Raw genomic sequence first — 15071 nt, forward strand, 5'->3', positions numbered from 1 at the left:
TCAACCAGTAGACATGGACAAAGCCATAGAAATGGGCGTGGTGGAGGGGCTCAGTAGCGCCACCTTTTGACAAAAGTGGAGGGGTTATTTTTTCCTACAGTCACCAAACCTGGTACACATGTTCTTCTCATCAAGCCAGACAATTTTCTAATTTACATTCATCAGCTCCGACCAACAGGAAGTCAGCTATTTTGGTTTGAATGTTAATTTTTTTAAACAACAGGCTATGAATTTTATACTACTAGTCCTACAGGGTTTATACAATTTACACCAAACCTTTTTAACTTGGTGCTAACACATTGAAGTTGTTTAATTGCAAACAAATGTTGGATATCTCAAATGGTTTGGCCGTGGTGAGGCAACGAATTTATGGCAAGAAAAGGGAAACAAAGTGTTATAACTTCTGTATATATTAATTGATTTGGATGAATCTTCGGCTGTGTGTTCGTTGTACAAAGCTGATCACATGGATGTGACTATTCTGATTCAAAGTTATAGCGCCACCAACTGGCAGCAGGAAGTGAGTCACTTTCAGCATGCTTTGAGATCAGCCTCTTATTTTTAACTGATTTTCTTTAAACTTCATCAGAATAATGTTAAAACATGGCAGATGTAGTCCTTTGAAAAGAATTGTGATATCTCAAACACTGTTGCCTTGGAAACGCATCAAATTTTAATATTCATTTTGGATGCTTTTGAGACTCTTAGCATGCTTCAAATTGTATGAAACTCGACACACACATCAGCATTGTTATCCAGTTGACATGGGCAAAGCTTTAGAAATGGGCAGGGAGGAGGGGCTCTATAGCGCCACCTTGTAGTGCAGTAAATGTTGAGTGAATTTGACATAGTCCTTTGATGTTTAACCGTTTTAAATGCCTATTGCCCACTGTGCACAGTTGCCCTGAAGCCACCGGGGTTGTTTCAATGCTGTCTGCATTAAATTTAGTGCTTGTTTATATATAAGTCTTTTGTGATAAAAATACAATTTGATCAGTGGCGTGCAGTGGTGTTCTGAAATGAGGAGGCACATTTTTTTTATTTTTTTTATGAATTAAATGTAAATTCATGTGCATTACTCTTAACGTTGACACATCTTCCTTGTTAAATGAACATTATTTTACATTACATCAAAAAAAAAAAAGAAAAGAAAAAAGAAACCAAATACAATACTATTTTGTAATTTTACCTTAACAATGTATTGATAATAAATATTCTATTTATCAAAACCAAGTTAGTGTTTTAAGCATTTCTACATTCATTTCAAAATAATAACTAAAGGCTGTAAAAATTTAAACAATATATTTTATTTGTGTACTGATGTTTTTCTGTTTAAATAGTCAACTTAGGCTATTTTCAATCATCAGTCATGCTCCGTAAACGCTGTCTGTCACAGACACGAAGATGTATTTTTAATTTCACCAAGCTGATTGCACTAAAACCCCCTGCAGTGATCATGTTTTCAGTCCATTTCAAGTTTGATTTTGACATGACATAAAAAGCGGTGATTTCTAACTGGGTGATCTGTTTACTTACTTTTCAATTAGTCTTCCCATTAACACCATCATTTGTTCATTCAAACTGACACGCTGAATGTGCAATTTTTTTCTATGAGTGAAAAGGGAGGCATGACTCCTGCTGTAACTTTACCTGCGGGTGTCGCTGTTGGGCAGTGTTCCTTTAGAAATACGAGTTTGAGTTCGAGACTTGCACTCTTTTTAATGTCATAATTCATAATATTTGTGTTGTATATATAATATTGATTAATTTCTCATTTTGATTTTTGAGGAGGCACTGCCTCCCTTGCCCCCCGGGGGAAATGCCCCTGAATTATATACATATATATATATATATATATATATATGTTTATAATGAACAGTACAATATAATGTAAAACAAAATGTTGTTAATATATAAATATATTAATTATGTTAAATAATATGGAAGTAATGTTCTACTCCATACTTATGCAGGATTGACATTGACTACCAAACCAGTCCAACATTGCCCTCTGTGTGTTAATGGTACAGTATGTAATAATTTTGGCCGCTAGAGGTCGCTAGAAGCCTATTCAAAACAAAGGCGTAGCTTAATGACGCCAAGTTTTAGAGAGGAATCTTGGGACATGTGGTCTCCATCTCAATGGACGGTGCAAAAGAATAGGGATAGGACTCGGGAACAAATCATGTTCATGGATGAGATTATTAACATTACTGTAGTATGAAGCAGAGCAGGACCGAGTGTTGTGGGAGCTGAACAAGGCTGCTGGAGTTATTGCGCAACACACGCCTCACGAGCAGCGATACTTTTATTATGACACAGTCGCCGGCACTGCTTCTGCTTTTCCGGTCATGAGTATGAGGTAATGCAGCTCTGTTTTATTATATACATTTGAGTGTGTTGAAAATTATGTTATAACTTTACTCTGTGCGTTCGCTCGGTGGATGCTATGAGTAGTGATGGGCAGAGCGAGGCTTCGTGAAACACTGAAGCAGTTGAATCAAATGTGCCGTGATGTTTCGAGGCTTCGAAACAATCTGACACCCGACTCCACGGTGACACCTAGTGGTCAGAACAGTGTAAATGCAACAAAACTCACACTAAACATGCAGTAAAAACACCTTTTACAAATCTATTGCAAATGTTTTATTGAAAGTAAAATCTATCAAATGCAATTATCTAACCCTCTAATAAGATTTCATATAGAGTGACTGTATATGTGTTCTTTTATCAATTTTCAAGGCTTGTTTCTCTGTTCCATGGCTCAAGCTAAACAGGCAAATAAGAGATTAATAACTACCATTATTTATTTTGATTATTCTAATGTCTAATTAAAACATCTACAAATTTATAAAACTGATCAGAGATCAGGTAAAACCCATAGACACTTTTTCAACAGTTCTCAGTGAATCTGCATGATTCATGGGTTAACTTTATCATCGCCCTCTACCGGTGAACCAATGAAATTTCAAACTGTTTTGAAATGTTTCAAAACAGTGATGACGTAATGAAGCCTCGTTTACTAAAATCACATGACTTTGGCAGTTTGATACACGCTCCGAATCACTGATTCGAAACAAATGATTCATGAAGCTTCGGAGCTTCATGAAGCACGTGTTTCGAAATCGGCCATCACTAGCTATGAGACACTGTTACACACTGCAGTAAGATAAATCGATTTTAGAATATCATATTAAATACTGAATGTCTTGTGTTGATAAATGGCATGCAATTCATTTTAAAATGTATTGTATAATGGAGAAAATGATGTATTACTGTTGTTAAAAATAAAGCTGCATCTGATTATGCTATGTTAGCTACTTGACAAAATAGTGTTTTTCTCTGAGGCATGGTAAAGCATGGTACTCGAAAAAAATCAAGAAAATTGATTTAAACAATAAGGGCCCTATTTTAACGATCTGAAACGCAAGTGTGAAAGCGCGAAGCGCAAGTAACTTTGTGGGTGGGTCTCGGCGCTGTTGCTATTTTCCCGGCGGGATAAATGGCTCTTGCGCCCGGCGCAAATCTAAAATGGGTTGGTCTGAAGTAGCTTCATTATTCATAGGTGTGGTTTGTGCGTAACGTGAAATAAACCAATCAGAGCGTCATCCAACATTCCCTTTAAAAGCAGGTGCGCAAGTTCCATTATGGATTGCTATTGTTATGGCGTATTTACCAGGCGCACGCCAGGAGCGGTTCACAGCCGAGGAGACTGATGTTCTTGTAAGAGCAGTGAAAGACAGAGAAGTTGTGTTGTATGGGGATGGGTGAAACCCACCCAAAATAGCGTCGGTTAAACAGGTATTTTCACATCTTCGTGGCACACCACAATGATTTCCGTCATCTCATGTGTTCATATTTTTTTAGTGTAACAATTTATGATTTGCAAAAATAACTGTTGCATCTGTGTAGATTACATGAGCAAAGTGTATGCGCGTTGTGCACGCTATACATTATGGTCAAGCATGCGCCCTTAAAATAGCATAATGAACAACGCACCACTGACTTTAGACTAGGTTTTTTCTGGTCAGTGGCGCAATTGTTTAATGGAACAGCAAAATAGCACCAGGGATTGTTTGCGCCGGAACACGCCTCCTTTTTTTCGCTGAACCGCCCAGGGAGCGCAAGTTCATTCACTAGTTTAGCGACGTGCTTCTGTGGAGGGAAAAGCGCGCCTTGCGCGGGTGCAAAATAGGAATGACACATGCGTCGGTGTACAAAGTCAATTGCGCTGGGTGCAAGATAGGGCCCTAAGACTAAACGTGTTGAGCTATATAACAACAATTAGTTTTCTGTCTATTAAGCACAAAATGTGTATTATCATTAATGCATTTGAAACAATTATGAAGCTTATTTGATATGTTTCTTTGTATTTTGTCCATTTGATTTGTAACAATGTTGTTGGCCATTTATTCAATTGAATCTCTGAATTTGGTTACACTGAATAATTTGTTAATGCTCTTCATGAAATGGGGTGTTTTAAACCAACATTTGTTGTTTTGTTATTATGCAATTTATTTCATTGTTTCCAGAAACAGCTTATAAGAGCTTGTAAGGTCTTCTTTTATTCTCGCCTCGACCACTCTATCAAGTACATCAATTTAAGGGCGTATTGCCATAGACAAATTTAATCTGACCACATCAAACCTCTGACCAATGACAAATGCCATATGTATGCTTTTGCTGTTTGTTGTGCTGTATGTTCTTTTAAATCACAGGATCCCTGCTGCCAAAGTTCAAATCCTGTGTCTTGTCTCAAAGGAGGGACAACTGAGTTCTACTATTATCAGTGCCTGATTCTTGTGGAGGTGTGAAGTGTTCGATGGATGATTTGCATATCTATGAAGGGTGCAACACCATTTGATGGATCTTCTCATGCAGGACTGAAAGGAGAACAAAGACTGAAGACTGACCGACTGCTATTGCAACAAGTCTGGACAAGAAACACAACAGAAAGCATGTCTTCATGGATTGTGCCACCTTTTGACACATGAGTGTGGCCAACGGTGCAAAGGAGGGACTGTAAGAATTGAAAATATCCAAAGATATTTTAAAATGAACAAAGACATTTGCTTTACTGTTTCACACCCCTCTCTCTTGCCAAGGGCCATTTGGGAGGCACAAAGGTGATAGTGATCAAGGCCTGTAGGCCAAGATGTGTGTACATCGGGGGTGTGTACATCGGGGGTCAGACTGTACGACAGTCAAGAGACATATAAAACGGACGTGCTTGAACACTTGTCCGGAGTTTTACATCATCAACCGACACACATTCGGTGACAGTGAGCTGCATTATAGCCGGGACTGAAGTGAAGTTATTAAACGTAATTTCGGGAGGAGTACGCCCATCTAATCTTCCAATTAATACCAAGGTATAAAGCATCTTACCTTTTCCTGTTGTTAGTTCTTTCGAAATTTGGCCTGCCCCAAACCCGCATCATGACTGACTTCCAGGAAATTGAACTGTTTCCCCGAAAAGTTTGGATCCTCCTTCACTTCACATTTCACCTGTTGATCACCCAGATCGCTGGTCTCACCGCTTCACAAGCCAGCTCAACACACCTCGCTCAAGAAGACCTCTTTCTCCTCCTCCATCTAGATCATCATGCTTGGCCGATCCTCGCCGTGATGCATATCGTCCTTCATCATCATCCTCTTCAGCAGCAAGCCCTTCAGTCCTTCCTGTTGAGAAATGATCCGTCAACGCACTTAGGCAAGCGCTATCCAACGCAGGCATCCATTTCTCCCGGAGGAATTCAAAAACGCAACTTCTGCTCTTGCGCTCTCACCAAAACTCTCCACGTCCTCCCAGCACCACTCAAGTTTCAAAGCAAACAGCTGCACAATCCATAGAGTTCACCTCCAGCCCGCCTCAGTTACAGCCACCGCTTCCTCGTCCGCCGCTCATTCCAGCCGGCAGTCTATCGCGGACGCACACAATGGTTCCACAGCTGCTCGTAATAGATCCGCGGCCTCTCTGACCATGACTGTTACCATTTTCCTCCTCCCAGGTGAGTCTCTGACATCTTCCTCTGTCCACACTTCCAATATTTCTCTTCTTCCTGTCTTTAGTCTCAATTTAATCCATCTAGTGATGGAACAAATCAACATTTTTTAGGCTACCCCCCAACCCCCTCTTCCATTCCTTTCTCATCTGCTATTGAAGCAGACCCAAGCATGAGGCTGCCTCCACAAAAGGTCCTGGATGCTATGTTTACTCTGGCCTTTTTCGGATTCCTCAGAGTTTCTGAAATTACAAACAATTCTAAATTCAACCCAGCCATCCACCCAACCTTCTCCGACCTCCAAGTTTTAGACAGGGACACCATCCGTTTCCTCATCAAACGTAGCAAAACTGATCAATTAAAAAATGTCCATTTCATCCATATCTTTAATCGTCCAACATTTATCCAGCCAAATCAATCTCTTTCCTTCTTCCTTGTACACAGGAAGGTTCAGATCTCCTGTGCTCAACCCGCTTTTCATTGATGAGAACAACCTTCCAGTCACTAGACATTGGTTCCATAAAAAGCTTAAACACATCCTCACCCACTCTGGTATCCAAGCTCAATTGTATTCATCTCACTCCTTTCACATTGGAGCAGCCACCACCGCAGGCCAAAGCCAGACCATCAAATTAAACTACTGGGTTGATGGTCCTCAGACGCCTTTCAGTCTTACATTCGTTCTGACATCAGCCTCATCAAACAAGCCCATCTAACTCTCGCTTCTCTTTAAACTAGCTGCCCCATAAAACAATTCAACCAATCCAACCTATGCCTACCAAACCTTGCTTAATTTGATGCTGCTGCTGCAGTGCTCTGCTTTACTTAATACTGCCGTTGCAGTGCTTCGCTTTACCTGATACTGCCGCTGCAGTGCTTCACTTTAGGCCGGGTTCACACTGCACGCGTCAGCAGAGCGTAAGCAGCGCATATTTTTTTTGGCGCCCATGTTAACAGATGACAGCATTCACACCGCACGCAGAGGCTGTGCGTTGCAGGAGCAGAGCAGAAGCAGCAGTGCCGCTATCGTTTCGGCGCTGGGTCTATTTTTGCTGCGCTGTTAACGCTTAGTTAAAGTGAAAGTACACCTTTGATGGACAAAATAAATATGATTTCACACAAAAAGTGCTCAAAATGCACAGAATAAGCATATCTAGTGTGTTTTAAAAAGAATTGAAGTATGTCAGGAAAGAAAATTAATATTAAAAAATTATTTATAGAAGATTTACTCATTTAAACTTGTTTTTAATTATTCCGTTTGGGTTAAAGTATGGTATATTATAAAAAAAACTAAACTAAACTAGCCAGAAAATATGATATATAAACATTATTTTAGTTATTACACAGATATATATAGGCTCTTGCATACCCAAATTAAACCTGAGTTTGCTGTCTTTTTTCGCTGAGTTTGCTGTGTTGTAAACATGTTCATGCGTCAGATGATGTAAAACACAAAACTTACCTCATTTGTGTGCAGCAATGGATAACACAAGGCTTTTATTTATTTATTTTTATTTATGTACGTTTATATGCGAGTTTTGTACACCTTGCATGTTAACAAACTTTCAAGACTATCAAGTTTAACTCCCTGAGGTCTGAAAACACGCCGGCGCGTTTTGCAGGTTTTTTTTCACATTGCAGCAAAACAGACTTAAAATACTCTGTCATTTTTTGTCATAGAGACATAAGTAATATATCAACTGAAACTATAGAATATCTTCTTTTATTTGTATACACTCAAAGTAAAAAAACAATGTTGTGCTTTTTGCAAAATAAAGAAAACTAAAATGATGCATGATCTCTCGTCTCCCTCTGAACAAAGTCCAATCTGATAGTTATTAGAAAATTAACTGTAATTAAGTGAATACTAATGACAAAAAAATTAGACTTATGTCAAAAGAAAGATTGAAATGTCAGGTTTTAAATTGTGCAAGTCAAATCGAAAACAAAAATTCTGTGTTTATGTAATCTGTATGAAAAGAGAGCCATGTCGGAAGTCCGAGATTCAGCTCATTATCTGCTAATGCGGCCACGCCCACGGAGCCAGTGCTATTCAGAGGCAAATTCAGAGGCAATACAGGCATACATCATCTCAATCATGTATTTATTGTTTTGAAAAGTGTTTATCTGTATGTAAAAGCCATGGTTAACGACCCCTGGAAGACATGCTGTTAGTTCCTGATATGTCCTCTTCTTCTTTAGAATAATTTGTGGCCTAAAGGTGTACAGAGTGCGCCCTTCGGCTGCAAGTATGAATTGAAAACACCATTCCTGAAATGTCCTCTTCTTTTTTAAAATAATTTGCGGACTAAAGGTGTACAGAGCGCCCTCCGGCTGCAAGAATGAATTAAAAACACCAACGCTCATTGTGATAACAATGAATATAGAATAAACGGTAGCACTTTATTTTACAGTACGTGTACTTTCCTGGTACATATATAGTAATTATATTGTACATACAGGTAAAAGAGTGGTAACACAAGGTACTTACCTGACATGTATGTACATGGGAACTAATAAGAAACACTGCTGTACTTTCCAATGGTACATACATGGTAACTACTTTGTACCTATAGACAAGTGTTGGGTAATAACAGGTGCTTACTTATAGTGTCCGTATATGGTAACTAACAGACACATTACTGTACTTACTAATAGTACGTACATGGTAAATATTTTGTACTTACAGACAAGTGTGGGTAATAACAAGCACTTATTTATGGTAACTTGTAAGACACATTACTGTACTTACTAATTGTTTAAAATGCTTAAGCTTATTATTGCAAAGGTTAAAGAGCTGGTAATTCCTATGTAATGTTTATGTACAAGGATGCACTTTATTTTACAGTCCTATATCCATGTACTTACTATGAACGTACTAGTGAATATACCAGTTAGTTAATGTTTAAGTTACACCAGGTAAGAGATGGTAATTCCTATGTAATGTTTATGTACAAGGGTTCACTTTATTTTACAGTCCTTTTTCCATGTACTTACTCTGAACGTACTAGTGACTATACCAGTTAATTACCAGTATACCAGTTAATGTGCAAGTTACACCTGGTAAGAGCATATGTAGCTTTCAAAGACACAAAACGTACATTTTTGTAAATGAAAATGATAATTTTATTAAAAATATAAGATCAAAACGATATGCTGCTAATCCTACACCTACCTTTAAAATAACCCATATACATTTATTAAAACTCCGTACTGTTTTAAATAAAAGAAAGACAGACAAACAAGCGTAATCACAACAATTTATTTATTGCGAAAATGTTGTACCAAAAGTAGTTCAAATGATGATGAGTTACACTCGCAGTCCTCTGGCGGTAAATAATAGTTTTTTACAGAGCAGAATATGATGAATCCGGCTTCTCTACATGAAGGCGCGCACTCATTCAAATGTCAATCCACTGAAACACGGCATTTCGTAATCTGTGACGAAGCAGGTGAGAGCCAATGAGCGTTTGATATCAGTGCCGTAAACCATGTCATAACGCTTCTCGAGGTTGGCGCTACTTTCAAATTTAAATTATAACGAGCGCGAGCTTTGACTGTTACGTCGCTGCTGAGAATGAAGATGAAGATTGATTGATAAAGGGCTCAATTTGGATCTGTTCCTTACAAACATATGGATTCTAAAGATAAGGAGTACAGCAAACAAATAATATGGGTGTGATTTGTGAATATATGTGTTTTGATGTATCTTATTATGTTTCATTAACGTAGTTCAGGAGGAACAAGTCAAATAAGCTACCCAATCATTACGTCATCTTAATGATTACGTCATCTCAACCAGCTGTCAACAATCTGTAATCAACGTATCTACCCAATCGGCATGAGTTCAGGCCTGTATATAATCACAGTCAAAACTCACCCAAGGATCCTCAACAGTTTCCAGAATAGGTTCGCCTAAAAATGTCGAAAATCGAACTCTTCCCATCCAATGATGAGTCTCTATATTCACAGACTCTTTCGCCGAACCCCGCCATCACAAGGAGCAGCTATACGCCGCCAGGTGCCGTCGCTGAGTCTTCGACGCCATTGCGCGGCCGTCAGCCTATCCGCTCCACTATCCATAGTCCAAGATGGCTAGCCCAGTCCTCTCCTCCACCGGTGAGACACACACCTTCTTCCTCATCGTCATCATCTTCATCCTCCTACTCTATGGCTCAACCAACCATTCCTTCTCGAGACGGATGAATAAATCCGAGTTATATAAATTATATTCAAGCCTGCAGTCAACCTGCGCTCCCTTTAAACCCCTTTCTCCCTCTAAGAAAACGACTTCAAGCAGCAAAGGTAAAAAACCATGTACCTCTCAAACTCAGTCTTCTTCTACAGCAAGACCAGTTCAACGCTGATCGTCTGGTAAGGGCAGCGGGCCTTCAGCGAGCCTGGGCCGAGCCCCAGATTCCGCCGCTACAACGTCGCACCCTCCTCCTACTCAGCCTCTTTCCGCGGGTTTCTCCAGCACTGCCCTCCGTACGGAATTACCCGCCTCTACCAGTGGTTGTCTTCCCCCTAGCGTGAGGCTGCCTCAGCTAGCGGGGCAGGCTCAACCTGTACTGTTCACTGTCTCGAATTCTCCTCAACGTCCGTGGCCTGCGGCTCCTGACGTGAGGTTGCCTCCGCAAGAATCGCAAGCCCGAACAACTTTTCCTTCTCCTTCCCCTCTCACTAACCCTTTTCCCCAGCTGTGGCCTATAGCAGCCCCTAGCGTGAGGATGCCTCCATTAGCGGCTCAGGCCCAGCCGCTTTATTCTTTACCTCAGCCTTCTCTCTCCTTCCCTGTCGCTTCCCAAGCTCCGGGTGCCATCTCAAGCGCGAGGCTGCCTCCGTTTTCAGTGTCGGCCCCGGATTTTCTTCCTCAAAACATTCTCCCTCAGGCAAAATCACAATTTTCTTTGTTTACAGCTACACCGATGCCCATTCCTCCAAACGCCATCGCTTTGGAACCGCCCCCTGTCGCCGGCAATATCAGAGCGCAGATTCTATCAGGTGCAGACATCGATCTATCATCACTCCTTTCCCTGCTTCCCCCATCTGATTATAATCGCCAGAATAATTGTGGTGACTTTTCAGTCACTTTAAAAAATCCAAATAATTCCTCATCCCGAATCCTTTCATTTTCTGAATTTTGCATCGCATTCAGTAGATTCTCCGAAATCATCTGTGCTGTTTTCCCCCATAGGAGATGCGAGCTGAATGACTATCTCGCGATAGTGGCTGAGCTCGCGTTATCCTATGGGGGATCTCATTTTTACACTTACCACAAGCTGTTTTAAGCAAAATGCGCCGATCGTATCGCTCAGTGGAATCAGTGCCCCTACTGGGGCGTGCTGGACACCGATCTCCACAATAAAATCTTCCTGGGCGTTCGAAATATGCCCGCACTGTATGCCCTGTACAAAAATCTACCAATAAAAATTCCAAAAATTACTTGTCGACTCCTGTGAATATTTTACGTTTGTCATCTGAATTGTCTCAGCACCCCGATCCCGAATTTACCAAATATTTGCTGTCTGGTCTCAAACATGGTTTTGAACCAGGTCTAGAAAGCATTCCCTCACAAAATATGATTTGTGATAATCTTCAGTCTGCTCTTACAGAACCCGACACAGTGGACGAATTGATCAATAAGGAAGTTAATTCTGGCTTCATGATCGGACCTTTTGATATTCCTCCTTTCGAACACTTTCGCATCAGCCCTATTGGAGTGGCTACAAGGAAATTCTCCGGTAAAAAAACGTTTAATAATCGACCTCTCAGCCCCGCACAATTCTCCGTTTCGAGCATAAACAGCCTCATTCCACTCAAAGAATTTTCTCTTCAGTACCATGATATTGACCAAGCAATATTGTTAATCAAAAACGCCGGTCGTGGTTCTTGGCTCGCCAAAGTCGACATTACTTCAGCATTTAAAGTGATGCCCATCCACCCAGACTCCTGGCATTTATTTGGCGTCCGTTGGCATGAAAAATATTACTTCGCCGTCCGCCTGACCTTCGGCTGCAAAAGCAGCCCCAAGATTTTTGACATGCTGTCAGAAGCAATTTGCTGGATTCTTTCCAACAACTACGCAATTCCTTACCTTATTCACCTGCTCGACGACTTCTTAATAATTTCGCCTCCTGATGCCATCCCAGCAGCGCATCTTACTACAGTCCAAAAGGTTTTTTCCGAGCTGGGAGTTCTGATCGCCCAGGACAAAACCAGTGGCCCAGCCACGTCCATTGAATTCCTGGGCATCAATATGGACACTGTCAAATTCCAGGCCTCTCTACCGAAAGAGAAAATCGACAGAATAATTCTGGTCTCTTCCACGTTGCAAGACAGCCCAAGTTGCTCAAAGCGCAAACTTCTGTCTCTGCTCGCCCACCTAAACTTCGCTATGCGTATAATCCCGCAAGGCCGCCCTTTCATCTCGCACCTTCTCTCTCTCGCATCCTCTGTCGTTGCGTTAGAAGACCATATCTCCCTAACTAATCCATGCCGTGATGAACTAAAATTATGGATAACCTTCCTTAAACAGTGGAACGGATTATCTTTTTTCTATAATACGTTGGTGTCCCTTCCAATTGATATTCAGCTTTACACCGACGCAGCTCCCTCCATTGGCTTTGACGGATTCTATCAAGGCCGTTGGTTCGCATCTACTTGGCCACCTCAGCTCTTAGATGCGACGCATTTCCCAGCCTCTTCAGCGTTGTTTGAACTTTATCCTCTCGTCGCCGCAGCTTTTCTATGGGGGAAAGAATGGTCCACAAACAACATAATCGTCTACTGCGACAATGAAGCAACTGTGCATTGCATTAATAAAACCCGCTCGCATGCACCAGCTATGATGCCACTCCTAAGGCGCCTTATTTGGATAGCAGCTTGCGATCAATTTATCATAACAGCTAAGCACGTACCCGGGTCAAAAAATGAAATTGCTGACTCTCTCTCACGCTTTGCTTTCCAGAAATTCAGACAGCTGGCTCCAGAAGCGGACCCCAACCCGACGCCAGTACCTCACTATTCAGAATTAATCTTCCCATAAACCACTCTATGAGACCACTGCTTGACGCTTCTCTCAATTCGATCTTTTAAGCCTTTTCCCCACAAACCCTCCAATCATATTTAACAGCTTGGGGATGTTTTAAAACTTTTCATCTAACTTTTAACTTACCGTTCCCAGATTTCTCTCTGCTCACCTTACATCCTTCATCTCTTACCTCAACACAGCCAAGAGCCTCCAGGTTGGTTCCATTAAAGGCTATTTAAGTGTAATCCAGTTTTTTCACAAATTAATTTTCGGCTCACCCTCCTGTGAAATAACAAACTCGCAGACATCACTGCTTATTAAAGGCATCCAAAAAACCCATCCTACCCGCCCAGATGTTAGACAACCTCTAACATTAGACTTACTCACCAGATGCATCCGTACTCTCCGTCTAGGATATCATTCTATTAACACCGTTCGCACCTTGGACGCCATGTTCATTTTGTCTTTTTTCGGTTTCCTCAGATGCTCTGAACTCGCCATTACCTCCAATTGTAATCCTAAAATTCACCCCACCATTTCAGATCTATGCTTGATAGATCATGAAACCATCTCCTACTTTATCAAACATTTCATTTACATCTTCAACCTCCAATCACCCATACAACCATATCAAACCCTCCAGTTCTACCTCCATTTCAGGAATTCACAAACCAAATCTCCTTCAGATCCACTCTTTACAGATGATTCTAACCACCCAGTCACACGTTTTTGGTTTCAAAAACATCTCAAATTGATCTTGATCCAATCTGGCATCCCAGCGGAACACTTTTCAAGCCACTCTTTTCGCATAGGAGCAGCGACCACAGCTGCCCAAAAAGGTCTCTCCCAGCAACAGATTCAAGCTCTCGTTCGTTGGTCATCCGAAGCCTTCAAAAGCTACATCAGATCTAACCGCTTCCACATCAAAAAAGCACACCAAACCCTCATCAGTTAAACTAACTCGCTAAAACCTTCTCGTGGGGCTTACCCATCCGATCGCAGTGAGTATTGAACTCCCGCCGGACGCCGCAAGAGCCCCAAACTAAAATTTCTAAACGTCCACCCACCATCAGCAGGGGTTAACCGTCTGATCGCAGTGAGTATTGAACTCCCGTCGGGTGCCGCAAGAGCCCCCAATCTAAAATTTCTAAACGTCCACCCACCATCAGCAGGGGTTAACTGTCCGATCGCAGTGAGTATTGAACTCCCGTCGGATACCATTTCTTTTTCGATGTTCTGGCCAGTGGGATTTTTCCCATCTGATTGCTGTGAGTATTGAACTCCCGTCGGATGCTGCAGGCACCACCAGCCAAAAACCATTTAAACCTTACCTTAGTTTACTGGTCGAAGAGGTTATATTCATCGGTTCGCCGTGAGTATTGAACTCCCGTCAGATAGAACCCTCCCGATCACGCAGACAGCTTTCTCCTTGCAAACATCAGCCTTATTTCTATATTTTTGGGGGGTTACAGTTCCCGGCTGCTGTCCGTAGCCAACATTTTGCATTTTTTGGGGGGTACACTGTGTTCGGGCCGATTACCGAGCTCGGAGCCCTCTCCCCGGACAGCACGCCAAATACGTTTACCAATTTATTTACCTGACTTATTTGTAATTGTGAACTCGTGAAATTATGTTTCATTAACGTAGTTCAGGAGGAACAAGTCAAATAAGCTACCCAATCATTACGTCATCTTAATGATTACGTCATCTCAACCAGCTGTCAACAATCTGTAATCAACATATCTACCCAATCGGCATGAGTTCAGGCCTGTATATAATCACAGTCAAAACTCACCCAAGGATCCTCAACAGTTTCCAGAATCCCTCCACCACCCCTCTCTCTGGGTTACTTCATATAATCTACTCTGTGTTCGGGCCGATTACTGAGCTCGGAGCCCTCTCCCCGGACAGCACGCCAAATACGTTTACCAATTTATTTACCTGACTTATTTGTAAGTGTGAACTCGTGATATGGTTGTATTGTCAGTCGCTGCATAGGAGAAAACATCTCGGTTACGTATGTAACCCTCGTT

The 15071-nt window shown here is 41.4% G+C and overlaps 1 pseudogene; it reads left to right on the forward strand.

Annotated features, from left to right (window-relative positions):
* The first annotated feature begins 10735 nt into the window (after positions 1-10735).
* LOC137022880 (uncharacterized) lies at positions 10736-13088 on the forward strand (annotated as a pseudogene).
* Positions 13089-15071: the final 1983 nt, after the last annotated feature.

Source organism: Chanodichthys erythropterus, chromosome 7 (genome assembly GCF_024489055.1).
Source record: "Chanodichthys erythropterus isolate Z2021 chromosome 7, ASM2448905v1, whole genome shotgun sequence".
Classification (NCBI taxonomy): Eukaryota; Metazoa; Chordata; class Actinopteri; order Cypriniformes; family Xenocyprididae; genus Chanodichthys; species Chanodichthys erythropterus.